Source organism: Geotrypetes seraphini, chromosome 6, assembly GCF_902459505.1.
Source record: "Geotrypetes seraphini chromosome 6, aGeoSer1.1, whole genome shotgun sequence".
NCBI lineage: Eukaryota > Metazoa > Chordata > Amphibia > Gymnophiona > Dermophiidae > Geotrypetes > Geotrypetes seraphini.
This window is the reverse complement of record NC_047089.1, coordinates 204743354-204770821: the sequence shown is the minus strand read 5'-3', so window position 1 is coordinate 204770821 and position 27468 is coordinate 204743354. Positions and strand designations below refer to the sequence as shown.

General features: G+C 40.4%; 1 long non-coding RNA gene across 1 annotated transcript in view; it reads left to right on the top strand.

Annotated features, from left to right (window-relative positions):
• LOC117363150 overlaps nt 1–25402 on the top strand; it is a 30055-nt gene extending 4653 nt beyond the window's left edge. The window contains exons 2-4 of the long non-coding RNA XR_004539984.1: nt 3141–3243; nt 10554–10718; nt 25157–25402. This is a non-coding gene — a long non-coding RNA (uncharacterized LOC117363150). The remainder of the gene's footprint in view (nt 1–3140; nt 3244–10553; nt 10719–25156) is intronic.
• The last annotated feature ends 2066 nt before the right edge of the window (nt 25403–27468 follow it).

Here is a 27468-nt window from a genome sequence, read left to right as displayed (position 1 = left end):
GGATAGCAAGAGGAGGTATGGGAGAAAGGACAGGGGCAACTATTCTAAAGCTGATGTTTAGGGTGCAAGGTAAACCGGCTGAAACCTTTAATTGGTGCAAGTTTGAATGGAATTTCTAGATGGAGAAAGCAATGCAAGAACAGCAGATTCTGAACTTTGTTTATGGTTATATGGAAGAAAGTCTTTCTATATTTTTTCATTTGACACATGATATACTATTAAAAGTTAGTAAATATTTCAATTAATAAAATAAAAGGAAGTCAGGACCAATGTTCCCTCTAATTTTCATAGGCTGTGTGCGCAAAAAATTTCATCTGCACGCATTTTAAAGAAAAACGAAATTTGTGTGGGCTATAAAAATGATTGCCAGAGGGCCTGGAGTTCAATTATGGGCATTTATGGGCAGGTCTTTGAGTTTAGTCTGAATTAACGAAAGCACAATGTAATTTTAGTTACACTTTATGTAACATAAAGTCTCATTTCAATAAACATAAATTATGTTTCATTGAGCGCTACTATAAATAAGGTATCATTGTACTTTATACTTAAAATTTAGAAAATAACAGCAATTTAGTTTTCAAAGTTTTTCCCTGCAATCTTTCATATTTAGCAAGTCCGAATAAATTCTGTCAAGATCTGTTGAGCCTCCATCTTGAAGGTAACTCTTAACACGCATCAGCATTTCCAAATGCTCTAAATGTAAACGATTCCTATGTTTAGTCTTCAAATTGTTCATTAGACTAAAACCACGCTCACAATCTGAACTAGATGCTAAGAATGTGGTACCATCAATTTTGCTAAATCTACAAATTGATCATTCTGAAATGCAAATTTCGTCATATCTGGAAAGCTGTTTATCAGATTGCTTTTGATTTTTTCTGCAACAAGGAATTTAAAGTCATTGTATTGCTGAATAATAACACTTTCCTCTGGAAGAAATTGTTTACACTTTAAACAAAAAGATCTGATATGTCCATTTCCGAAGTCAAAGTCGCATTGTGATATTGCTGTACAGTCATCCTATTGTCAAGAAGACTGTTGACTTTATCTCTCCACTTAACCTTGTCGCCTAAGTATTGCATTCGAAGTTTGTTCAATTTACTCTGTGCAAGATGATAAGCTTCCAATGGTGTCAAACCACGTTTTTGAAATGCCATGGTTAAGGAAGCCAGTTCTGATAAGTGTAATATGAAATTGTTCACTATTCAGCTTCTTATAGCAGTACTTTGCAATAGGACCATTATCTTTGTCTTCTTCAAAATATTTTAACAGGGGATCATAATTTTTAATAATTGCTTTAAGTGCAAAGTGTCTAGATAACCAGCACACTTCATTCAGAGGTCTGAAAGCAATTGATTCACATTCAGATGCATCTGCTATTTCTTGAAATTTGCATCGTTTAGTAGAAGACTGACAGAACACCAAGTACACAGTTCTCATTACAGTTTCTACTTCTTTCATCAATTTTACTTCTTTCCATGAATCAGAAAGTCCCAAATCTTCCCGATGTGCAACACAATGTTGCTGCACTAAATGTGGAATGTCTTTTCTCAGCTGTGCTGCAACACCATCTATTTTACCCAACATAATAGAGACACCATCAGAGGTGAACATAACCATTTTATTCAGGTCAAGTTCATGTTTCCTATAGAATTCCCTAATTGCTGTTACTATTGATGTAGCATCACATGCTTCCAACTGTAGCATCCCACCAAATGATGTCCTATACTCATTTGAATTGACTGGCCGATACTTAAAGTAGAGTATTAAGTACTTGTTGACAGAAATGTCTGTGCTTTCATCAACAGTTAACGTATGATACATTGCTAATTTAATGTCTGCCATTCGATCATCTTGCATGATGCCATTGATAATTCCAAGAAATTCAAACGCATAGTTTTTGCTTCTCCAGCTATCAGGTATACTAACATACTTCGCCATGTGCTCATTGATATCTTGAACAGAGAGCATTGAGATATTCATCTTAATGGCCAGCACAACACTGTCGACAAGAACCTTAATTTCATCAGGACTGGAACGCTTCCGTTCATTACTAATTTGCCTGTTTTCTTTTTTGGTTGGGCTTTCAAGCAACATGTTAACCAGTCTCCCTCTTAAATTTGGATTTTTACTTCTCAGTTTCCTAATACTGTTGGTATGAGATTTACTTGATAGATGGCGTGTCAGAAAATCCAGTTTCCAAACATCATCCCATATTTTTCCAGTAGAGAATTTTCTAGTTGCTTTGGCATCTTGACAATAACAACACACAACTCCATCGTCTTCGTCATAGGTAAATATTTCATACAGTTGAACACGTTTCAACAATTTCTTCAAGCCATTCAGACCTAAAAGCTGTTGCAGCTCTCTTGCGTTTTACACTTTTCACCATTTGCGATTTAGACATTTTAAGAGTTATATCTGGTTGCAATTTAATAAACAAATACAGTTATACAACCGCAGTACTACGCTGCACACTACGATTCCACGAAATAAACAATATGGCGGAACTTCAGGAAGTCAAAGAATCGGAAGTGTTTCATATCCTATGGGCCAAGTTCAACTGCAAAAGATAACGGAATCACGTGAATGACTTAAAATTTATATTATAGCGCTTCAATAAATGTGATAAATGGGAAATCGGAACAGCTGGTCTTCTGCAACATTTCATTTTAGCAGTGAAAATCATTTTAGGCAAAAATTTATTTTTTTGTACGCGCTATTTTAATTTGTGTGCGCGGGTTCGGCAAGTTGTGTGCGTGTGCACAAGCGCACAGCTTAGAGGGAACATTGGTCAGGAACTAGGAGGTCGAATTACTGAAATATTAGATAGATTGTGAGCCCACCAGGACAGACAGGGAAAAGTACATGAATACCTGAATAAATTCATTCAAATCATTCTGAGCTACCCTGAGAGAACAGTTTAGAAAATTGAATAAATAAATAAATAAAACCTAAGTTTGAAACCTCACCATCTGAATTGTAATATTGCTATTTTCAAACCCCCCTCCCCCGTCTTTGCCCCTCCTGCTGCTAGTCTTTGCTGCTGCCTAGCCTCTTCCTCCCCTTTAGCCCTTAAAACTCCTCCAATCAATTTAACCCTCTCCTGGCTTATATCTTTTTACATTTACTCCCTGCAGTGAAACAGAATGCATATAGTTCTTTCCTGAAGTAAGAAGTGATGCGTCGGGTTGATGTTCAGCAATCTTTCTGCTGGACAGCTCCTTAGTTGTGTGCTACAATGTGAGTAAAAAGATAATATGATAGTATGGATTTATTAACTGCTTTTTCATGAAGAGATTCATCCAAAGTGGTTTCACAATACATTGATGCATGCTTGTTCACTTTGCCAAATCCACCCATGTGTATGCCCACTGGTAAACTATGCGCTATCAAATCATTCTCCATTTAACCACAGATTGTCATTCTCCGTTTAGCCACAGATTGTAATGCTAGAAATCATGCACATAAATGTGCTCTTATAAAATTAGATCATACCTAAGGGCATGTTTGGTGCTCAGGGTTCGAGTAGGTGTAATGTTTATGCCTTCAATGTAGATGCAGTTGCAGCAGGATTTGTATTAATATTTTATGAAGGAACATAAGTGCCTATGCATCTTTATAAAATAGGTTAAAATGGGCACATTTGTGCTCTGTTAGCCTAAAAGCCCATTATAACATCACACCTTTACCCCTAGATTCTATATAGGCCATTCAAATTTACAGTTTATAGTTTATTATTTCTATTCTGCTTTTATCCAAAGAGGATTATAAACATTACATACAAGTTTCAAGTTTCAAGTTTATTAATTGGCTTGTTCAATCGCTTAATCGGATTTCTAAGCGATGTACAATAAAATATACATCCATAAGGAAACAAAAACATTACATACACTTAATTAATTATAATATAAACAAAAGGTAAGAGGGGATGAAATCCATTTTTTATAGTAAAGAAAGAACATACAGGGAAAATACAAAAGGAATTTGGAAAAATAAAAAAAAGCAGAATAATTCATTAAAATAACACTTTATAATAAAATTTTAATTAAGTTGCAAATGCATCTTTAAACAGAAAGGTTTTTAATTCGCTTTTAAATTTCCCAAACACCTTCTCCTCCCGTAAAAACATGGGAAGCGCATTCCAAATCTGGGGAGCTGTACATGAGAAGATAAATTGTCTTCTTGTACTAATAATTTTTAGCGAAGGAATTGATAAAAGGTTCCGTTCACTAGATCGCAAGGTTCTTTTAACTGAATATGGGATAAGTAACCTAAATAAAAATGCTGGAGTCTTATTTTCTAATGTTTTAAAAATAATTGTACATAATTTATGCGTAATTCTATGAATGACATATTAAAACACTTTGGGTGTGAATCCCCAGATCCATGCTACTTTTTTAGGAATCCCCTATTATAACATTTCAAAGAGATAAAAGCATACCCTCTTATATTCAACCAGAAGTGGTCAGATGTTTTTTTTTATCTCAGTATCTTCTGTGACCCATATAAATGGATGTCAATCTAATTTTCCACTTATGTACTTCTGATTCCTCCAATCCCCTTTTCCCATCCCCTAATCCCCTCACTTGAGTCCCCTGACCTTCCTCAATTATGATCCTCTGCTTCCACTATACTCTGTACTTTCTTCTCGCTCTGTTGTCCACCCCTAACTCTCAGACCTTCTGGCACCCTTAGGACATAGCTGGAGGTGATCCCTGATGGTTTAGTGAACTGGGGTGAGAATAGTCCACATCTGCTCCTGCCCTGTTCAGCTGACCCCCAGCAATAGTATTCTACTGCGAGAGGTCAGTGTCACCATTTTAGAACTCTGAGCCAGACAGGTTGGGAGCAGAGGGAGATCACTCTCACTCCTAAACACCAGGGGTCACCACCATGTAAGTTCTGGGGGTGTCTGATGGGATGGGGAACAGAGTGCGGAAATGGTACATAGGTTGGGGGGAGGGGGATTGGAAAGGGGAGGATCAAAGAGCTGGGGAAGGGAAAGATTTGGAAAACCAAGTGAGGGGATCAGCAAGTGCCAGCTGATATTCAGTGCATGCACCTGGATAGCTAGGTAGCAAAAGACAGAATACCTTTTAAGTGGTCTTGTTTGGCTATGTGACCGGGCCAAGAGGTATTACCCATCACATATCCACCTCCAGGTACCTTTGTTCCCTGCAAAACATAACACAACAAGGTTATCCACACAGTTCTTACAACATATGACCAAGTCTTCTCGACCTCCTGGTCATCCCCAGGTTTTCCCTGGATGACTCGTTCTCCCAGGTCCTTTCTGGACTCCGTCTTTCCAGGTCTCTTGAGTCTTTCCTCCAACCCTGCATTGGCCCTCTCCATCTTCGGCAGCTTCCAGTGCCATTACCGGTCACTCTGCCGGTTGCCACCATCCTAGCCAGTGCCTCACTGCCCTAGTTGGATGTCTACATGGCCAGTCCATTAAGATGCTGGCCCCACCCACATCCAAATAAGCATGATTTGGAAGTTTTGAAGAAGGACATTTTTGCATTCAAAATATGGCCAAAAAAGTTAGATGTCCTTAGGGGCCAAGTCATCCAAATAGGTCATTTAAAAAATAAAATAAATAAAAGGGAGGTCCTACAGTTTTGAAAATGGATGTTTCCTTGTCCTGAATTTTGGACATCTTGCAAGATATGTCCAAAGTCGGCCTTAGAAGCACTATTGAAAATGTCCCTCCACATGAGCCATAGCATTAATACACAGCTTCTAGATTATTCTTTCTTCAGGTTTTGAGAAAGGTGCCACAGAGAAGCAAATGGACTGGTGCATTTGTTTTCTAATGGATATGTATTTGCCTCTCTAGGAAGACAAAATGACCTGTGAAGACAAAATCATCCTTATTCTTTGGTTTTGTGCGATATAATCCTCTGCCAGTTACTCAGCTCTCTATTTTATGGTGACACTGATGATGAGGGGAGAGGGTTAATATTTTTCTACTCTAAGGCTTGCTGTCAGCACAGAGTTCTCAAAAAACACCTGGGATCTTATAAAAACACCATCAAATGTTTAAGAATAGTTCAAAATGCTGCCGTCTGCCTCATCTTCGGCCTCAAAAAATATGACCACGTTAGCCCCTATTACACTAAACTCCACTGGCTGCCAGTGGAGGCAAGAATCATCTTTAAATTCGCCTGCCTCTGCTACAAAACCTTTGCAGGCTCTTCACCAATCTACCTGTCTGATCACCTTGAAATTGCAGGCCCCTCTCGTACACGAAACACCTACCTGTTTTCCTTTCCTTCCCTGAAGGGCTGCTTCTACAAGAAATTTCTTGACAGATCCCTAGCATTCCAAGCGGGCAAATGGAACAAATGCCTCACAGCCCTCATCTCCAATTCCCCCACCTACCAAATGTTCAGGAAGTCAATCAAAACCTACCTGTTTGACAAATTTCTCTAACTTCTCCCCACCTCTTCCTTGACATCCTCCTCTGACCTCGACTTCCCTCCAGACTCTCCGACTCCTCTAATCTTGTCAGCCACTAAATGGCTTAACAAAATGGATCACTCTATCCAACTAATTACCCTGTCTTCGTTAATCCCCATACCAAATGCCTCTGCTCTGCCTTATCGAACACCGCAGTATGTATCTACGCCAAGCTACGATACTCTGTCCTCCCTTCCCACCCCAGGCCTACCTGTTTCCCTGGTGGTCTAGCGGAGGGTCACTGGGGGTAGCCATTTTGAAATGGAGCTGTGAGAGGAAGGAGGATGGGGACTGCACTCCTGAGCCCAATGACTCCCCAGCTGGACCACCAGGGAGACAGGGAGGCCTACCTAGTCGGTGGAGGAGTGGGAGCTCATTCACAGGGGAGGAAAAGAACTTTGCTGCCTAGGGGGAGGGGTATTAGAGCAGTCAGGAAGGGGATTGGGAGGGTTTTTCCAAGGAAAAATAGTTATGCACATAGCAGCCCAACTCTTATGTGGCCCTGGCTGGGCTCACCCACAATTAGTCCCCAGTATTCAGTGCCGCTGCCCAGACATGGCCTGGCACTGAATATTGGTGGTTAATTTAGCTGATGAAGGTAAGCGTTTAAAAAATACTGACTTGTCATCGGCTGAATATCAGGGAAAATACAAAATCTCTTTAATAACGTTTATAATGATTCATTCTAAACTACCCCAATTTGTTGATAAATATCTTATCCCATATGAGCCATCCCACAGTTTTAGATCATCTGATCGTAAATTGCTGACGGTCTCCTCTCTTCGTATAATAGGAACCAAAAGGCACAACATTTTTTCAGTTGTAGCCCCACAACTTTGGAATACCCTACCAGCTCTCGTAAAAGAAGAAGCTAACCTTGAACTTTCAAAAGCCTACTCAAGAGTTCTTTATTTAAAGAAGCTTTTAACATTTGATTTAATAATTTACAGTATCTTTTTAATTCCCTTAAGGAATCAAGCAACGTGTCCTTTCCTTTTGTTTTTTTTCCTTATTTGGCTTTCGTTCCTATCCAATTTGTATTTCTAACCCTATTTCCTTTTGTCTCCCGTTTGTCTGTCACATTTGTCTCCTTTTAATATGCCATGTATTAGTTGACACTTCTCTTAAATTGTATTCATTTTGTATGTGTTAATGGTATTGTTAATGGCATTTTTTTTTTTTACTATGTTTATGTTCTGTTTTTCCATTTATTGTAAACTAGCTTAGAAATTGAATAAGCAATCAAATCAAATTTTAATAAAACCTTGAAACCTTGAGAATGTGTATATGTATGTATGTAAAATTGGCAATACACATATATTTTGAAAGTCTGCCCACGCCATGTTCATTACCAAACCCCTTTGAAATTTGTACATCCAGTAGATGTATATGCTCTCGATAATTTGGCAGTATAACAAATACTCAAACAAATATATATTCAACAAGTACCATTTGTTCTACCATCACTACTTCCACGGAAAACTAGCTGTTTACATACATAAATACCACCTGAGCTGCTTTACGTGTATTCTCTCACTCACTATGGCATATATTCAGTTATGAATGAGCTAGATAGAATCAGCCATTGAGAAAAGAAAAATATTTGCAAGATAGCTCACCCACCAATAAACATTTAAGTAATACCGCATTAGCATATATGATGCAGATTCTGGCTAGACAATTATGTTTACTTCAGTTTTTTGTTTCAGTTTTCTGTTGTGTTTTTCACTTGACCTTTACTATTATAGCATCTATATTTGAAGCCAAGCACTGATCTGGTGCTTACAATACGCAATTACAGTGACTGCAGTATGGTTGGCTTCCTTGGACTAGGTACTAATCAAGGCGTGTTACCCCATGCATCCTGGCTGTTTCTGTACATTTGACACTTAAGATGATTGCTCAACTTGGAAGCACATCTAGGAAAATGTCATTTCCCACACCTTGACAATAGACATTTCATTCACTTCCAGTACAGTGAACACAGACCATTTGATTTTGTGCAAAAATATCTGTGCAGTGAAGAGTAGAAGTGACAGGCATGAAAATGATACCGACTTGATAAAATTAATCGTTCCCAGGATTCGTGCAGGTTTTCTTGAAACTCTGCCCGGCAGTTTACACTATTTTACCCACCCAGAAATGATTGTTTCCCATTCTACCAAAACCAAATTTAACATCTATTTACAGCCCAAAGGAATAAATTATAGAGACCTGTCCGTTTTGACAATCGGATCAGTGTGTTGATCTTCAGGTTGAGAGAATATTATCAAAAGAGATCGCAATAAGAAACTCAGGGAATGATGACATTGATTTCTCCACAATATACAGGGTGCCCACAAAAACACTCCTTGATTTTAAATGGTTACAAAATCAAAACTTATTGGAATATGTTTATAAATAAGATGACAGCAAATACAAGTCCCAAAAAGCACGGTTAGCATGATCTTACACAATCGCTTGCACTTTCACCCTTATAAGCTGCAATTGGTGCAGAAGTTACAACCTTCAGACAATGCAATGCAACAGAATGACCAGGTGTTCCTCAAGTGGCCCCCGAAATCACCGGACATTACTGTTTGTAACTTTTTCCTTTGGGGGTACGCAACTATGGATGATCTGCAGGAACGCATCACTGAAGCTATAAACACGATCACAATGGAAATGCTTCGGAGAGTCTGGTCCAAGCTTGATGAAATGTTATGAGTTGATGAAACTGTAGCCTCAAAGGTGAAAGAATATTCCAATACAGTAAAACTTTGGTTTGTGAGCAAAATTCGTTCCAGAAGCATGCTTGTAATCCAAAGCACTCGTATATCAAAGCAAATTTTCCCATAGGAAATGATGGAAACTCAGGCGATTCGTTCCACAACCCCAAAACTTTAATACAAAATACTATAGATACTTGTATTGCAAGACCTCACTCATTTAGAACAGTCACTACACTCCTGCAGCATCAGAGAGAGAAGAGCCATTGGCTCAGTTGTGATGATGTGACGTGTGTATACTGTATGTACTCGTATTGCAAAACATTGCTTGTATATCAAGTTAAAATTTAATAAAATGTTTTGCTTGTCTTGCAAAACACTTGCATACCAAGTTACTTGCAATCCAAGGTTTTACTGTATTGACCATTTAACTCTACTCTCTGTTTTCTAGCTTTTAACCAGTTCTTAATCCATAATAGGACATTACCTCCTATTCCAGTTAAGAGACAAAACCAACAGAAAAATCATCCTTGAGAGCCAACGAGAGCCTGTTCAACTGTCTGCTTAGAAGGTCATTCACCCCCTGAAATGGCTAAGAGTAATGAAAAATAATATTCTTAGACTAATGAGATGGCATCTAACATTGCAAGCAAATTAATTTTGGATTGCTCACATTAATACTGATTGTCTGTCTCCAGGAGGGAGGAAGCATAGTGGAGTAATACCAAAGAATCCTGTGAAAAAATGTAGTAGGACAGGGGGGGTGGCATATATATTATCCTCTCACCACAGTCTCAGGTTGAGGAAAGGGAAAACTAAAGGAAAAGCAAAAGGGACAACTGTAACTTTAGGATCAAACCCTCAGGATACAGTAAAAGGCATGGCCAAGGGGGAAACTAAAAAATAAAAAAACTCAGCATAGGGAATCTAGTACATAAGAACATAAGAATAGCTATATTGGGTCAGACCAATGGTCCATCTAGCCCAGTATCCTGTTTGCAACTGTGACCAATCCAGGTCATAAGTACCTGGCAGAAACCCAATTAATAGCAATTGGACTGATCCCAGGGCAAGCAAAGGCTTCGTCCATGTCTGTCTCAATAGGAGACTATGAACTTTTCTTCCAGGAACTTGCCCAACCTTTTCTTAATCCCAGCTATGCTAACATGCATTTTATTAACTGAGTAGATTTCAGCCATTACCCTACCTATGAACTTACTTCAGCACACATGCTTTTCAGAACACACTAATGCATATTTGTTTACAAAATCTGCCTAAAAACAATTTAGCATAAAATCTTATACACGTGCCATAATGAATAGATCTATAATGCAGGGGAAATGTAATTTCTGGATTTTGGTGTTTCTGGTTATGTTGCAGCAACTTATACAGGGGTGTGAAAATATTTTTTCACTCAGTTGAACTTCCAGACCAGTCCAGTACCTTGGTTTATGCTCTTCTACCAGCAGATAGAGACAGAACGGATTTGATGAAAATCACTTTATACAGTAGCTCATGACCAGCCAATATGTCTGTCTCCAGTAGGTAAGTAGTTCTATACCAGTGGTCTCAAACTTGCAGCCTGGGGGGCAACATGCAGCACGCCAGGTACTATTTTGAGGCCTTCGGTATGTTTGTCATAATCACAAAAGTAAAATAAAACAGTTTCTTGATCATATGTCTCTTTAGCTATAATTGACAATATTATTATTAAGACTTAGACAAAAGGAAAGATTTATAAACTTTTGATGAGGCCTTGGGATCCCTATGTTCAAAAACTTTCACCTAGAGCAAGAAGTTTAATTCTCAATGATTAAAGCTATGGTTGTCTAAATTGCATTCCAGATCTTGGGTTTGGTTTTTTTATGTATGCTTTTGTCACTTTTCATCCGAGGAGGGGGAAGGGAAAATGGGATGGAGGGAAGGGGGATTGAGATGTAGGGGGGGAGGTAAAATGAAATGGGATGGAAGGAGCGGGGATGGGGAGGGAGGGTGGGGAAAAGGGGAGAGAGGGAGAAGGGAACGGGAGGGGGTGATAATGAGGGATTATGGTTTATAATATAAAATGATTGAAGGAATGATAATATTATTTGATAATATGTATTATATGGAATGGAATTTTTAAATGTGAATTCATTTGTAAGGAATATCTTTATATATTATCTGAATGTCTTTTCTTTTGTTTCTTCAATAAAAATGTTTAAACATAAACTATAAAGAGTTTTACCTCAAGCAAAATTGTCATTTCTTTAATAAGACATTAACTATTTTTTTTTCTGAGGTCCTTTAGGTACCTAGGGTTTGAGTTTGAGACCACTGGTCTAGACAGTCTGTGACTAGCCTAGGAGGCTTAGAAGAGGGTAAACCTTTCCAGGAGTGGGATGCCCTTCCTATGGATGTTAGGGTTTCATAAACTGGTGAGATTAGTTTTCACAATATCTAGAGAAAGAGTAGAGCTATAGCCAGTGGCGTAGTAAGGGGGGTGCATGGGGGGCGGTCTTTTTAAGGGGCATGGGCACCCATCCTCCTCTCTGCCCCCCGCTTCTTCCTGACCCCCCCTGCTGCGCGCGTGCGCCCCTTCCCTTGTACTGTTTTCATTTTCCCTGCGCGAGCAGCATTATGAACTTGCTGCCCGCATCGGTGCCACCTCTCTCTGATGTCACTTCCAGGCACAGCGCCTAGGAAGCGACGTCAGAGGGATAGCTGACACGATGCGGGCAGCAAGTTTGTGCTGTTACCCACCCCTGGAGAATTAATAAGGTATGGGGAAAGGGAAGGGGGTGAGGGGGCAGGAAGGAGTGGATGGTGTGGAGAAGAGGGCTGGGGAGGAACGTCACCGCCCTGAGTGCCACTCATCCTCGCTATGCCACTGAGTAGGGTTACCATGTGGAAGTAAAACCCAGATGTCTCAATCTGTTCTCTTTCCTTCCATTGCTTTCAATGGAAGTAAAACCCAGATATTTCAATCCGTCTCCTTTTTCTAGAGCCATATGGTAACCCTAGTATAGCCTAGGTCTGGGGTAGGCAATTCCGGTCTTTGAGAACTGGAGCCAGGTCAGATTTTCAGGATATCCACAATAAATATGCATGAGATAGATTTGCATCTCAAGGAGGCAGTGCATGCAAATCCATCTCATACATATTCATTGTGGATATCCTGAAAACCTGACCTGGCTCCGGCTCTCGAGGACCGGAGTTGCCTACCCCTGGCCTAGTGTTTAGAGCATCAGGGAACTAGAGAGACTCTTTGTGGCCTTGGGCAACTCACATAACCCTCCGTTACTTCAGGTGCAAACTAAACTAAACCTTAAGTTTATATACCGCATCCTCTCCATACAGCTGGAGCTCGGCACAGTTTACAGGAACTTTAATATAAGGAAGGAAAAACATAATAAGAGTTAGTGATTATAAAGAGGGTAGCGAGATTTACGTTTTTGTGAATAGCCAAGTTTTCAGATGCTTTCGGAATAATTGGAAAGAGCCCAGATTCCGCTCAGTGATTTTGAAGAAAAGAGATTTCCCTCATTTTCTAACATAGCGAGGGGAAAGATAGTTTAAGTTTTTGGATGGATCTGGTAGTGTCAGGTCTCATAGAATTAGAGGAGGAAGAATGCCATGCAAGATCTTGAATGTTAGGCAGCCACACTTAAAGTGAACCCTAGAAATTACTGGAAGCCAAACAGACTGTAAGACCTATGGCAGGGGTGTCCAATGTCGGTCCTCGAGGGCCGCAGTCCAGTTGGATTTTCAGGATTTCCCCAATGAATATACATGAGGTCTATTTGCATGCACTGCTTTCATTGTATGCTAATAGATCTCATGCACATTCATTGGGGAAATCCTGAAAACCCAACTGGATTGCGGCCCTCGAGGACCGACATTGGACACCCCTGACCTCTGGGAACAAGAAAATAACATGCGCTCCTGAATGAAACTCACCTTGAGCTTGCTGGAAAGATGTGAGTTAAAATAATAAATAAATGAGAAAATGGGACAGATGACATATGTACTGTATAACCTTGTGAAAAAGAAAGAGAGTAACAAGACTGTCAGCCTCTTTTACAAAGCCGCGCTAGCAGCTGCACTGCGCTAACGGCCCTGAAGCCCGTAGAGATTTAAAGGGCTTCGGGACTGTTGCTGCGCGGCAGCCGCTAGCACGGCTTTGTAAAAGAGGCCGTGTGTCTTTGTCCAGGCAGCTGAAAGAAAAAGAGTTTCAGACTAGAGAATGACACGGGGACAAATATTTCCCCAATCCGGCGGGAACTCATTTTCCCATCCCGGTGAGTTCTTTTCCTGTCCCGTCCCCATTCCTGCAAACTCTGTCCTCATTTGCACAAGCCTCAAACACTTTAAAATTTTAAGTGTTCGAGGCTTGTGCAGTCAAGACTGAGCTTACAGGAATGGGACAGGGACAGAGACAGGGACAGGGACAGCACCAAAACTCACAGGGACAGGATGAGGAAATTGAGTTCCTGCAGCCCCGTGTCATTCTCTATTCCAGTGGTTCCCAACCCTGTCCTGGAGGAACACCAGGCCAATTGGGTTTTCAGGCTAGTCCTAATGAATATGCATGAAGCAAATTTGCATGCCTATCACTTCCATCATATGCAAATCTCTCTCATGCATATTCATTAGGGCTAGCCTGAAAATCCGATTGGCCTGGTGTTCCTCCAGGACAGGGTTGGGAATCACTGCTCTATTCCATACAAAGCTAAGCACATCAGAGTATTTAAGGTAAAGAAATGCTTCTCTGTATTATATGTACTCATGTACTTACCTATCACAGAGGCTGTAGCTTTGGGAAGGAGTTAAAGCCTAGAGCAGGGCTGCCCAAGTCCGGTCCTCGAGATCTACTGGCAGGCCAGGTTTTCAGGATAGCCACAATGAACATGCATGAGAGAGATTTGCATTCCAAGAAGGCAGTGCAGGCAAATCTCTCTCATGCATATTCATTGTGGATATCCTGAAAACCTGGCCTGCCAATAGATCTCAAGGACTGGACTTGGGCAGCCCTGGCCTAGAGGCTAGGTGGGTGGTGACAGGCAGTAGCTTGACCCCTTGGTTTTTTTTGCTATTATTATTGAAAGAACACTAGCTCCCAGTTAATTTTTGTTTTCTGTTTAAAATTCTTACATTAGCTCATAAGGTTGTTTTTTTTTTTTTAATTGTAGTGCACCTTCATTTTTATATAATGTTCTTATTTTGGGCACCCCTTCCAGATCTCTTTGTTGTATTTGTTCCTTCATATATAAAAACTCATTTGGACTTAGCTCATCATTCTTGTTCCCAAGTTGTAGCTCTGGCGTTATGAATTGCATTGTCCTTATATATTTGTCCAGACGTATCTTTGGCTAAATTTAAAAGCTTAATACACTCAGGCCTTTCCTTCTGAGTGATTTTCCGGGATGAGGTTCTTGCAAGCAATGCAGTTCGGTGACAGCTACCCTATCAAATTGTGTTTGATTGGATCTTGTGTGTTTGCCCTTCCTGTTGTATCCTTCCTTTTTTCATTAATATACTTTGCTACTTGTAGCTTGTTGTACTTAAATTGTAACTTATCCTAGAGTTTCTTTTGTCTTATTTGTTGATCTTTAATTACACTACGGGTAAGATTCTCTAATATTGCAGGAACAATCCGAAGGGCCGCTGTTGCAGCCATTATTGTAACAATTTCAAAAACATGAGTCATTCTTATCAAACTGCGCATGCCAATGAGATTTGAGGAGTTTCCTGAAGGGTCACTAAATTTACATGTGATGAGTCGCTAGTGTTAGCAATTGGCCCATTCGCAGAATATATCATGGAAAGAGGCTTGGATGTGCGCATGTGCTGGGAAAAGCAACGCCATCATCGTCTTTGGGTCTCATCACATATCTTCTCATCAGGATAACATGGAAAGCGCAAGGATAAGAACCACAATTCATAAAGAAGCAGGTCGGAGCAACTGTCAGGATAGAAATGAAGGAAGGAGGAGCAGAGAAGTCTTTAGGGGGAAAAAGTGGTGGGGCAAGCAGAGCGGTGGGCTTCTTTAAATCAGGCCATTTCCTGGCGCATCCATCTTTTTGACGGTGCACCTGGAGGAAGAGGACTGCCCCAATGAACTATGAGGAAAAATTGGGAGGCCCATGAGTACCTTTTATTGCTGCTTCTTCCAGCTCGCATGCAGGGTAAAGGGGGCTGGATGTTCTTACTTTCTTCCATGTTGTTTTCTCCTCCTCCCGGAGCAGAGGACACCAGCATTTGCTGAAGACATACTGGACCAGTTCCCACCGCCGGCAGGTATAGCAGCACTGTATGTGTCTCGCTGATCAGTTGTACTGCAGGCGACGGCGTAAGCCTCCGTGCAGTTGCTATAGTGGTGGCTTACCAGGGGCAACGCCTGTGTTTTTTGCTGGAGCCGACAGAAGAATTGACAGGGCAGTTGCCCTGGTAGCATAGGCAGCACGAGCTGCTGGGAACGCAGAGGTCTGGTTGTGGGCCTACCGGGAAGGAACAGGTGACTCCCCTCTTTGTTTTTTCTTTTCTTTTTTGCCAGTCAGGGTCGATGCATGTGGAAGCAAAGGAGCAGTAGAAGGTAAATATGGCCTACGTACCAACATGGCGCTTCTGGCTGCAGTTTTAAATAGGTATTTAGCCTGGTGATCAGGGTGTGGTCATCGGGGGATGATAATACTAGTGAATGAGAGGAAAATTTGACTTTGTTTGCTGTATCAGCACTGTTACTGGCACCATTTATTTATTTGGATGAACCTTTTCATAAGTGGCATGTCGGGACACTAATGAGGCAGTAAAGACCTGGTATCGTGAGAACCACATACTGAAGTATGCTTTATTACAAGACAAGATACGTACAATACAATAGTTATCTGTTTCCCGCCATGAAACAATATTACTACTTACCAAACTTACAACCTGCAATGCTTAACATTGAATAAGGAAGGCGAGGGAACAATATTGTGCAATGATGTTTCCTTGATACACAAGGTCTTTACATCTGCTTCAGATGTGACCGCGGTGGAGGTGACTGAGCACAATATACACAATTCATAAATTTTAAAGATTTATTTATACAAAAATATTAAAACAAAAATAAGGAATTATATTTTGCAGCTATTGAGGTGGTTGTGTAATTACATAAAGGTAGTATACAAGTCTCTGTCCCTCTCCATTAAAGCGGGCATGGGAGACGCAAACAGGTTTATCTAAGGAGTCCCCCAGAGAGAGAATATATGATTCAGAACTGCAGAGTTGAGCATCCACTCATGTGGTTGAAGAAACCTGCTGAGCCTGTCTGCAAGAGAATTGCGCTCCCCTTGAATGTATACTGCTTTCAAAAATACATCGTGAGCAATCGCCCATTTCCAAATTTTTTGAGCCTCTTAACAAAGAAGGAGAGAACCTGTACCTCCTTGCTTGTTTATGTAATACATTGCAACCCATAGAATATAACGGATGCCTTAGCATTTAGCGCGTGCTAAATCAGTTAGCGCATCTTAATAAAAGGACACCAAAGCTCGGAATTTGACCTGCTGCATTATTATTTAAATGTTTTATATTTTTAATATTTAATATTTTAATTTTTATATTCTGCATGTCCTGCAATTCTATGCGGAATACAATAAAACAATTACAACCTTCTCATATGACACATTATATTATTGCTAAAGTACCTTCACTATGCTGCTGTCTTTAAGTTCTACAATCTTGGAGAACTTTCTCACATTGTACAAATGTTAGCTTTGCAATACTGTGCCTCAGTCCCCTTTATCTTCTCTCTAAAATGTATTTCATAGCGCATTTGTTGTTGGTTCATGCTTTGAGACAATACTTTCTCTCACTGTTCCATGCAGGCTTGTCCAACCTTTTTCTATTGAGGGGCGGGGGGGGGGGGGGGGTGTCACATTTAATATTTTGTAACATTCAGAGGGCCAAAAAACACACCATTGAATTTTGCTGCATTCCAGCTTTCCAATCCCAACTTCCCCATTCCAGCTTTCACCTAGTCTTGCTCTCGCTCATCCAACCTCACCCCCCCCCACCCAGCCTTTACCCAGTCTCATTCATATAACTCCTCTTCAGTTTCTTTTTCCTCACCTGGCTTTGACTACAGAACAGACAACGGGATTCCTACTTTTCTATCACAAGTTGGCGCTCTGAAAGCTTGAGTTTCGTGGTGCCAGAAGTTTGGGTTGATCTTGCAAGACTTGAAATCATGACTTCTGGCACTGTGCAGCTCATGCTTACAGAGAGCTAAGTCATGGTGGGGAAACAGGAATCCCGCTGTGAACATTACAAGAACCGCAAGCTTCTGAGGGCCAGAAAAAGCACTTGGTGGGCTGGGTTCTGCCCATGGGCCATAGGTTGGACAAGCTCGGTTTAATGAATTATAGGTTTTGCAGGGAAAACTGAAAATACCCTCACCCCCTGAATAAATGACTGTCACATAAGTTTAGCACATAGTAAAGCATCACAGTTGTTTTAGGTTTAAGTGAACAGATCACAATACTAATCTGTATTCTGTGTCTTACCTTATGGCTTAGCTTGATTTAAAATAATGTATCTGAAGCTCAAATCCCTTCAAAATAGATTATGCAGTTTGATAACGAGTGATGCAACCTTCAAGTAACAGCAGAACAGATGGGAAACACTACTTAAGTTACTGACCATCTGCTAGTCCCTAAATGGTGGGTGATAATCTCAGTTTTACTTAGTTACCATGTTAACTTGAGTCACATGTGATAAACCGTAATGGCGGAATAAAAATCACTAATGTAATGTAATTTTTTTTTCTGTTTAATGTAATGTACTAAGCTTTACCCCCCCCTTTAAGAAAACTGTAGTGTTGTATTTAGCGCCGGCCATGGTGGTAACAGCTCCGACGCTCATAGGAATTCTATGAGCGTAGGAGGAGCTATTGCCGGCGCTAAAAATTGTGCTACGGTTTTGTAAAAAGGGGGATAATTTGGTTTGCAAGTTGTAAGTATTTGTATTGTTTTTTTTTTTTAATAAACATATATTTATGAAGTAATTTATAGACATATTTATTGCTTGTTATAATTATGTATGGGAATATTTATTGAGCTGCAGTAAGCAGCTCGCATGGATGACACTTGATTGTAGCTGTTAATGTGGACCATGCTAAAGGTTACCATTTTAATAGTTTATGCAAGTTTTAAGTTAATTAGGTTTTTATATACCACCTATCAAGGTTATCTAAGTGGTTTCTTTCCTAACTCACAGAATGTTTGGACACTGCTCCTTTCAAACTGTCCAGCCCTTCACTCTTTCAGGTCAGAGTCACACACAAAGACGGAACACAGAAACATACATGCGGAGGGGCTGGAAAAATTCCTTGTGCCATACTATACTTGCTTTTCTTACTTGTTAAAAAAAAAAAAAAGTGAAAAGATATTCAAAAGATTTAACCAGATAGAGGAGGCTCTTGCCTTGTTAAATCCTACTGTCCCAGATAATCAGCAGCACTTAACTGGTTAGCGCTGCTGAGTATGACTGCTAACTGGCCATTCCCTAACTGGCTAGGTCAGTGTCTCTCAAACATTTCCAAGCCGTGGCCCACTAAACTCAGTGCCGCAGCTGGAGGTTCTTCGCGCATGAGCGGATGTCGATGCAATGATGTCATGTGAAAGTGTGACATCATTACATTGATGTCTGCGCATGTGTGGAGGCCGTCCAGACGAGACCCTGCACTTGTTAATCCTGAAATCACTAGGCCGGTGGGGAGGTACGTAGAGCAGGAGAGGCCCTTGCGAGGAGGAGAGGCGCTGGCGAGGAGGAGAGGTGCCAGCTGACTTGCCCATACAACGCGCCTCTCATGGCATACCCGGAATCTCGCCACGGCACGCAGTGTGCGATACACTTGGCTAGGTTATATAGACAGAGTTCAGTTCAATTTATTTTGAAATACTACATTTATTAATAAAAAGTCAAATCTAAGCCGTTTACAATGTAAAAAGCAATGGCGGGAGACATTTCTAAAATGGTTCATAGACAAAAGCACGCGCCGACAAAGGTGCGCCGACAACCCAGCGCAGACAACTGAGTGCAAGGTGGAAGCGCGCTGAAGAAAAACAGTATTTTAAGGGGCTCCGACGGGGGGTGTTGGTGGGGAACCCCCCCACTTTACTTAATAGAGATCGCGCCGGTGTTGTGGGGGGGGGTTTGGGGGGTTGTAACCCCCTCATTTACTGGAAACTTAACTTTTTCCCTCTTTTTTAGGGAAAAAGTTAAGTTTTCAGTATAATGTGGGGGGTTACAACCCTCTAAATCCCCCACAACGCCGGCGCGATCTCTGTTAAGTAAAATGAGGGGGGTTCCCCCCCACGCCCCCCCGTCGGAGCCCTTAAAAATACAGTTTTTCTTCGGCGCGCTTCCGCCTTGCGCTCAGTTGTCTGCGCTGGGTTGTCGGAACGCCTTTGTCGTCGCGCGCTTTTGATCTGTCACCTTCTAAAACAGTAGACATACGGGGTCAGATTCTCAAAATGGCACTGAAACTGTCTGAAAAAAATGGTGCTGGTTACACATTACTCAAAGTACAGCACTGTTTTGGAGAATTGCATTCTGCATCAAAGACAGATGCAGGAAATGTAGTCCAAAGTTTGACAGTCCTACATTTTCGAAGCCTATCTTTGATGTAGAATCACGCTCAGTGGTGCCGAACATCACTCCACCCATAACCATGCCTCTTTTGACATTCAATACTGCATAGATGAAATTTAGGTGCATGCTTTTTTTTTTTTTCTTAGTTTTTGTTTTTTAATGGTGCAGAAAATTACCACCCCATTAATGGCCAATTACAACACATAACTTAGGCACCATTCCGACACATTCCGAATGTCGTCATTTTGAGAATCCAGGCCATAATAAAATAAAACCAAACCAACAAGAGGGAAAGAGTGGGAGAAGATTCCAAAATATAAGTTAAAAGGGATGGAAAATGACAAAATGGCTTGTATTTATTTTTCTTATATTATATGCATATAATTTGTTGATTTTTAATGATTTTCACTGTTTATATCTCAATTTAATTGTTGTGAACCACCTAGAACTTTCTGGGTATGGCGATATATAAAATAAAATTATTATTATTATTAAAAGGTAAAAGGTAAAAAGATTACTCCAGTTTATAAATAAAATTGAAATTATGAAGACGTTGACTTAAAAGCCATTGTTAAAAAGGTAGGCCTTTAATTGTGACTTGAAGTTTCTGAATGATGTTTCAGTCCTTAGATATAGTGGGAGAGAGTTCCACAAAGTAGGGGGCGGGGGTCATTACAGAAAAGAAGAATCTCTTTTTAATGTCTAAGAATATTTGTCTAAAGGAAGGGACAATCAAAAGATTTTGTTGAGAAGAGCGACGATTCCTATGAGGAGAGTAGGGAATTAAAAAAAACGAGCCAGAAAAGAAGGAAGACTGAATCTGAAGAGAGAGAATGTTGTACAGTCAAACCTCGGTTTGCGAGTAACCCGGTTTGTGAGTGTTTTGCAAGATGAGCAAAACATTCTCGCAAAACTTGTCTCACAAACCGAGTGTTGACTGGATTTGCGAGCACCCCCCCCCCCCCGAGAACCTTCATCGCTTCCCACCGCTTGCAAAGCCCCCCCTCCTGCTCGAACTGGCACCCCTCGCCCGAACAACTTGAACTTACCCCCCCGTCTAGTATTGACACGCAGCCCACAGGATGTGCCGGTGCTGCTTGAAGATCTTACTGCTTCTGCCGGGCCTTGAGCATACATCTGCGCATGCTCAAGGCCTTCTAATTCTCCCTCTCGCCGAGAATCTCGATGAGAGGGAGAATTAGAAGGCCTTGAGCATGTGCAGATGCATGCTCAAGGCCGGCAGAGGCAGGAAAATCTTCAAGCGGCACCGGCACGTCCTGTGGGCTGCGTGCCGGTGCCAGACCGGGGGGGGGGGGGTAAGTTCAAGTTGTTCAGGTTGGGGGTGCCAGTTCACGCGGAAGGGGGGCCTTTGTGAGCCAGGGGGGGGGGGGAAGCAGCGCCGCTGGCCTCGGGGCAGGGGGGGGGGAACGTATCAAAGCGAGTTTCCATTACTTCCTATGGGGAAACTCGCTTTGATATACGAGTATTTTGGTTTACGAGCATGCTTCTGGAACAAATTATGCTCGTAAACCAAGGTTCCGCTGTATTTAAAAAGAATTCTATAAGCAACTGGAAGTATGTGTTCAGACTATAGTGGCGTAATGCGGTCAAATTTGGAACAATGGTATGATAAACGAAGCTAACCAGTTAGATATTCCGTCCACTAACCAGCTAAGTAACCGTTTAAAGTTAGGACAGCATGCAGCAAGATAACAATACTAGTCTGAACATCAGCTGGTGCCCAGTTAACTTCCGGATTAGCAGAAAACCCGGATATTCAATATCAGGATCTGCACATGCCTGGCACTGAATATCTGGAGTTAGCTTAGCCCATGTACAGATTATGCAGGGTACCTAAAATCATTGTACTATCAAGCAAAAATCATACAAATTACATAGCCATGTTACCACGCTCCCTTCAGGTGTAGAAATGATTGCAAGTTTCTCTCATGCTGTCCTAAAGACAGCATTCCTTCTTCGCTTTCTCTCTTGCTGCCTGTAGGTATACATCTGTGTATTTGAAATTCCAAGCATATTGCACTCTTCCCCATTTAAAATATGCTGCCTTTCACAGAGCCACACACTATATTACCTTTAACAATCTAACCCTATATTTTAGTTCATGTCAGAAACACCTCCAAAAAGGATTTCTCTCTCCAGATAATATAATGAAATGAGCAACGCGATAGCATGCTCCCTTGGGTAGAAGCAGAAAATTTTGCTGCTGATTGTCAGATACAATAATAAAAAAGGGATTTGTTAGCAATTGCCACGCAGTGTGTTCCCCAGCAGATTTTGTCCTGGATTAACCTTATTTTTCCGCATCCAAATCAATAATAGAGGGAGAAATAGTTCCTGTAAAGTAGATGAGTGGGTGAGAATAGATGGAAAGGAACACTTGATTAGAAACAGGATTAAATAACTAAGGCCCTATGTGATAAACTGTACTAAACTCAACTCAGCGCAATGATTTACTTCTGATTTAGAGACAATTTTGTGTGCTCGGCAGTTACTTCTGATGTAGTAAGTATTGCAACAGACAATAAAACAGCACTAAAGCAGAAGTAACTAGCATACAAATGCATGCTAATGAACTGCATATAGAATTACTCCAGATACAGTTCTCAGGCACTTCTAGCTAGAGTATCCAACCCCAACACTGTAGATTAGGGTATCTCAGATTAGTGTACCCCTGGCACTTGGAAGATCTTGATACAGAGCCTACGTAATGTACCTAAATGTTACTCACCTTGAGCTACAACTGGTCTGAGGAGAAAGACATAGCAACTGAAAGGGTTGACTATTAGCTTCCAATGTGTCTGAGTGCCAAACACTTCACAATGAGGCAGCTATCCCAGTTGCTTTATTTCCCTGTTAAACACAGAAGGCAAAAGTGTTCTCTTCTGAGTGTGTTGGTGACTGAAATCTGGGACTGTGAAATGTATGATGACCACTGATGTAAACTTCTGTCTTTAGAATTGGTGTGTGAGCACATCTTATATTAGTCATTGATAACTCTCTCTGGGAGAGAATTAAGTTACGCAAGCAGACTCATTCTGTATGGACAGAATCCTGATCCAGCTTTATTATTACACGTGACCTGTTGTGTATCTAATTTGTCATCAATATTAAATGTGAATTCTGGATTAAGGAATTGAAGTCTCTCATTAATAGAAGACAGCATCAGTACAAGCAAAGGTTTTGATGTCCAATATTAAAATCTCCTAATACTAGCAACTTTGGAATCTGAAAATATACATTAGCTGTTCCCATATCAATCCTTTAAAACCAGAGAGGCTTGTCCAAGTTCAGTCCTTGAGGACTGCAAACAGGCCAGGATTTCAGGATATCCTTAATTAATATGCACGAGAAATAGTTGCATGCCCACTACATCCATTGTATGCAGATCTCTCTCATGTGTATTCTTCTACCATATCATCCTTAATAAGGATGCCCAGTGTGACTTACAAACAATTAAATATGCTAAAATACAATATCCCCCTCATTCTGTAACAGGCCTGGATTCTATATACGGCATCGATATCTGCTGTTGATATCGGTGGCCTCCTAAAGAGCGGCTGCCAATTGTGTGGCAATCATGTGGTTGTAGGTTCAAACCCACACTGCTCCTTGTGACCCTGGGCAAGTCACTTACCCCTTCCTTTACAAAGTCGCACTAGCGTTTTTAACACTGGCCACTACGGTAACAGCTCCAACGCTCATAGAATTCCTATCAGCGTCCAAACTATTACCGTCGCGGTCAACGCTAAAATCTCTAGTGTGGCTTTGTAAAGAAGGGAGTTAATTCCCCCAATGCCCCAGATACATTAGATAGATTGTGTGCCCTTCAGGACAGACAGGGAAAAATGCTTGAGTACCTGAATAAATTCATGTAAATCTTGGTGTAGAAAACTGAACAAATAAATAAACATTTATGTGAACCATAGACCTGCTGTAAATCCTAGTGTCTGCATTTAGGTGATTGAAGTCTACAAAATCCTGAGTGGAGTAGAACGGGTACAAGTGGATTGATTTTTCACTCTGTGAAAAATTACAAAGACTAGGGACACTCGATAAAGTTACAGGGAAATACTTTTTAAACCAATAGGAGGAAATTTTTTTCCACTCAGAGAATAGTTAAGCTCTGGAATGCGCTGCCAGAAGATGTGGTAAGAGTGGATAGCGTAGCTGGTTTTAAGAAAGGTTTGGACAAGTTCATGGAGGAAAAGTCCATAGTCTGTTATTGAGAAAGACATGGGGGAAGCTACTGCTTGCCCTGTATCGGTAGCATGGAATATTGCTACACCTTGGGTTTTGGTCAGGTATTAGTGACCTGGATTGTCTACTATGAAAATGGGTTACTGGGCTTGATGGACCATTGGTCTGACCCAGTAAGGCTATTCTTAACTTCTAGTGCCTGCATTTAGGTGCACTGATCCTAAGTTACACTAGTATTGTATAAGGACATGGTGCCTAAATGATGGAGTCCTTCTAAAAAATAATAATAATCATCATAATAATAATTTATTCTTACAGACCGCCAAACCATCAGTTCAGAGAGGTTCACAAAAGACAGAGGCTGGACAAACAGTGAATTACATTCATAAGCATCAAATGTTTCTCAGAAAATACAAATCGCAATTAAGTCATATATTTCTCAAACAAATAGGTTTTAAAATTTTTTCGAAATAGATGATAAGACTGAGCTTGGGGAATAAGAACATTCCACCATGAATTCATTACACTAGCCTGAAATGCAAAGGTTTTTCCCAAGAATCTCTTGCTGCTTTATCTCCCAAATTCTGTATATGGCATAGCCTATGTGCATGTACAACTTAATTGATTAATTGGCCAAATTAGTGGTAATAATTGGCAATTAACACTTTGTAATTGATGTTAATTGGCCTTTTTCTCCTCCATATCAAAGAGGGTACTGAGTGACTTTAAGAAAAACTGGGATCGGTTAAATTATACTTTTTGGTCACACATTTAAAATGGAACGTATGGTGGCCATACAACAGGGACATTATAGGAAGTTTATGGATATTTGGGAGCCATTGACAAAATTCTGTTCGAAGTGATTGTTGAGTTTCCCCTTTGATAATAAACTTCCATGGTGAGTGGGAAGATTTTTTTTTAATTTTGAGTGCAAATTTTTAGATAAATATAAGGGGGGGGGATGATATATGTATTTGTCATAGAATATAATTCTGATTGAATTTAAGTGCTGTTAAAGTGTAAGATGACTGTATAATATGTTGCACTTATTTTTGGCTTTAAAATTAATAAAGATTTATTAAAAAAATATAATTGAGGGATATGGCATGTAAGAGAGCTAAGAATCACAAACATTCTTCCCCTTCTAGGCTTGGCATTGTGTCCTCTCAAGCACTGACACACTGAAGACTGCTCTCCTCATAGGCGTGCCTCGACATTGAGGTCTCCCATGCCCTGATATCCAGTATGAAAAGCAAACAACAGACCAAAGAAGAGGACCAGTGTTCCACAACCAAAATCGAAAGTCCAAAAGCACAAGGAGGATCACAGGTCTCTGGAGGTCCAGGAAATATAAGTTTATTCAAATGTATCAAATAAAACAATCTCAAGATTTATATCAGGTACAATATTATGTGTCGCTGATGTTAAATGTTTATGTTTATTAAAAGTTTTAACCTCTTTTCGGTTAATCAACAGCAAGGTGGCCAAACATGTTGTAAAGGCGATGGCAAAAGCTAGAAGGATGATTGGGTGCATAGGGGGAGAGGTATGGCCAGAAGGAAAAAGGAGGTATTGATCATTTGTATAAAACTCTGGTGAGACCTGATTTAGAATATTGTGTACAATTCTGGAGAATGCACTTTCAAAAAGATATAAACAGGATGGAGTCGGTCCATAGGAAGGCAAATAAAATGGTTGATGGTCTACGTCATAAGGTATACGACGACAGGCTTAAAGATCTCAATATATATACTTTGGAGGAAAGGTGAAGTGAATCTCTTTCAGTTGAAAGAAAACTCCAGAGTGAGAGGGTGTTGAATGAGGTTAAGAAGTGATAGGCTCAGGAATAATCTAAGGGAATACTTTTTTTTTACAGAAAGGGTGGTAGATGCACAGAATAGTCTCCCAGTAGAGGTGGTGGAAACAAAGACTGTGTCTGAATTCAAGAAGGCGTGGGACAGGCACATGGGATATCTTAGGGACAGGAGGAGATAGTGGATGTTGGGGATAGGCAGACTGGATGGGCCTTTGGCCTTTATCTGCCATCATGTTTCTATGTTAATTGACCTCCATGGTGTCTTCTTCTTCATAATCCGTAATCTCCTCTCAGTACCCTCATTCAAAATCATCAGCACTAGGCGTAATGAGATCTTTTCAATCACCGCACCCCCAGCTTTGGAACTCACTCCCAAATTATCTTAGAGAGGAATCCATACTGAAAAGATTTAAGAGTTGCTTAAAAACTTTTCTCTTTAAGGACGTATTTGAAACTTAAATCCTCTAGCCCAGGGGTAGGCAATTCCGGTCCTCGAGTGCCGAAGCCAGGTCAGGTTTTCAGGATCTCCACCATGAATATGTATGAGATAGATTTGCTTGCACTGTCTCTTTGAGATACAAATCTATCTCATGCATATTTCTTGTGGATATCCTGAAAACCTGACCTGGCTCCGGCTCTTGAGGACCGGAATTGCCTACCCCTGCTCTAGCCTTATCATGTCTAAACAACCGATCAGTTAATTCCTCAATTTCTTCTATTTTCATAAGAAATTTTTCTAGTCGTGTCCCCATCCCATCATTTTTTTTCCTTTATTGTGAACTTTTCTTTATGTCATTGTAGTTCTCCCCTCTTTCCCCTTTGTTCCTCTTAGTAGTTGTCCAAAGATTGTCTTGTTTGTATTTCTGATTGTTTCGTACCCCCTATTTTTATTATTATGTATAGCGCTTAGAAAATTTTTATAAGTGTTGTTATCAAATTTAAAATAAACTTGAATCCTGAAACTAGGTGAAAAATGGGCAGGAACTGTGCCCCTTAAGGTTAAAGTAGAGGTACTTAACACAGGCAGGAAATATAGTATCGCTAACAGTTTCTGAATAGGTATAGCTAATTGCCTTGAGTTATCTGTAATGGAATTAGTGAGCGGTGATAAATATGCCTCTGGGTTTACTGAATGAGAAGCTGCTGGAAATACCCCTAAATAGTTAATGCAGGAGTTTCTCAGTCACCACACACTAATTTTTGCAATTAATGTGCAATAACTACCACACTTTATATCTTACCACACTGTAATAAATAGGGCCCTTAAAGTCTTAAGAGTGATTAACTTGGTTCAATACTAGTAAGTACCCTGTCTATTTGGAATACGTGCTGAAATGAAACCAAAGCTCTTTAGGACATCATCAGTACATCACTTTTCCAAACTGATATATGAATGGTTAGTGGTGGTTGCTGCAATCTCCTTCAGAGCACAGTTGTGGTTTTTTTTTTTCTTGCATATGCATTCTCTCCTTTATTGCACAGTCTACATAGATATGTAATATTCTCTAAAGAGCATCTTCATCTCACCTTGAACAATTGAGAACAAATGATACTGTCTATTTTGAAGTACCAACAAATACCCTGAGATCAATCTCAAAATACATTTCCTGCATTCTGTTCTTATGAAACTATTTTGTGTAATAA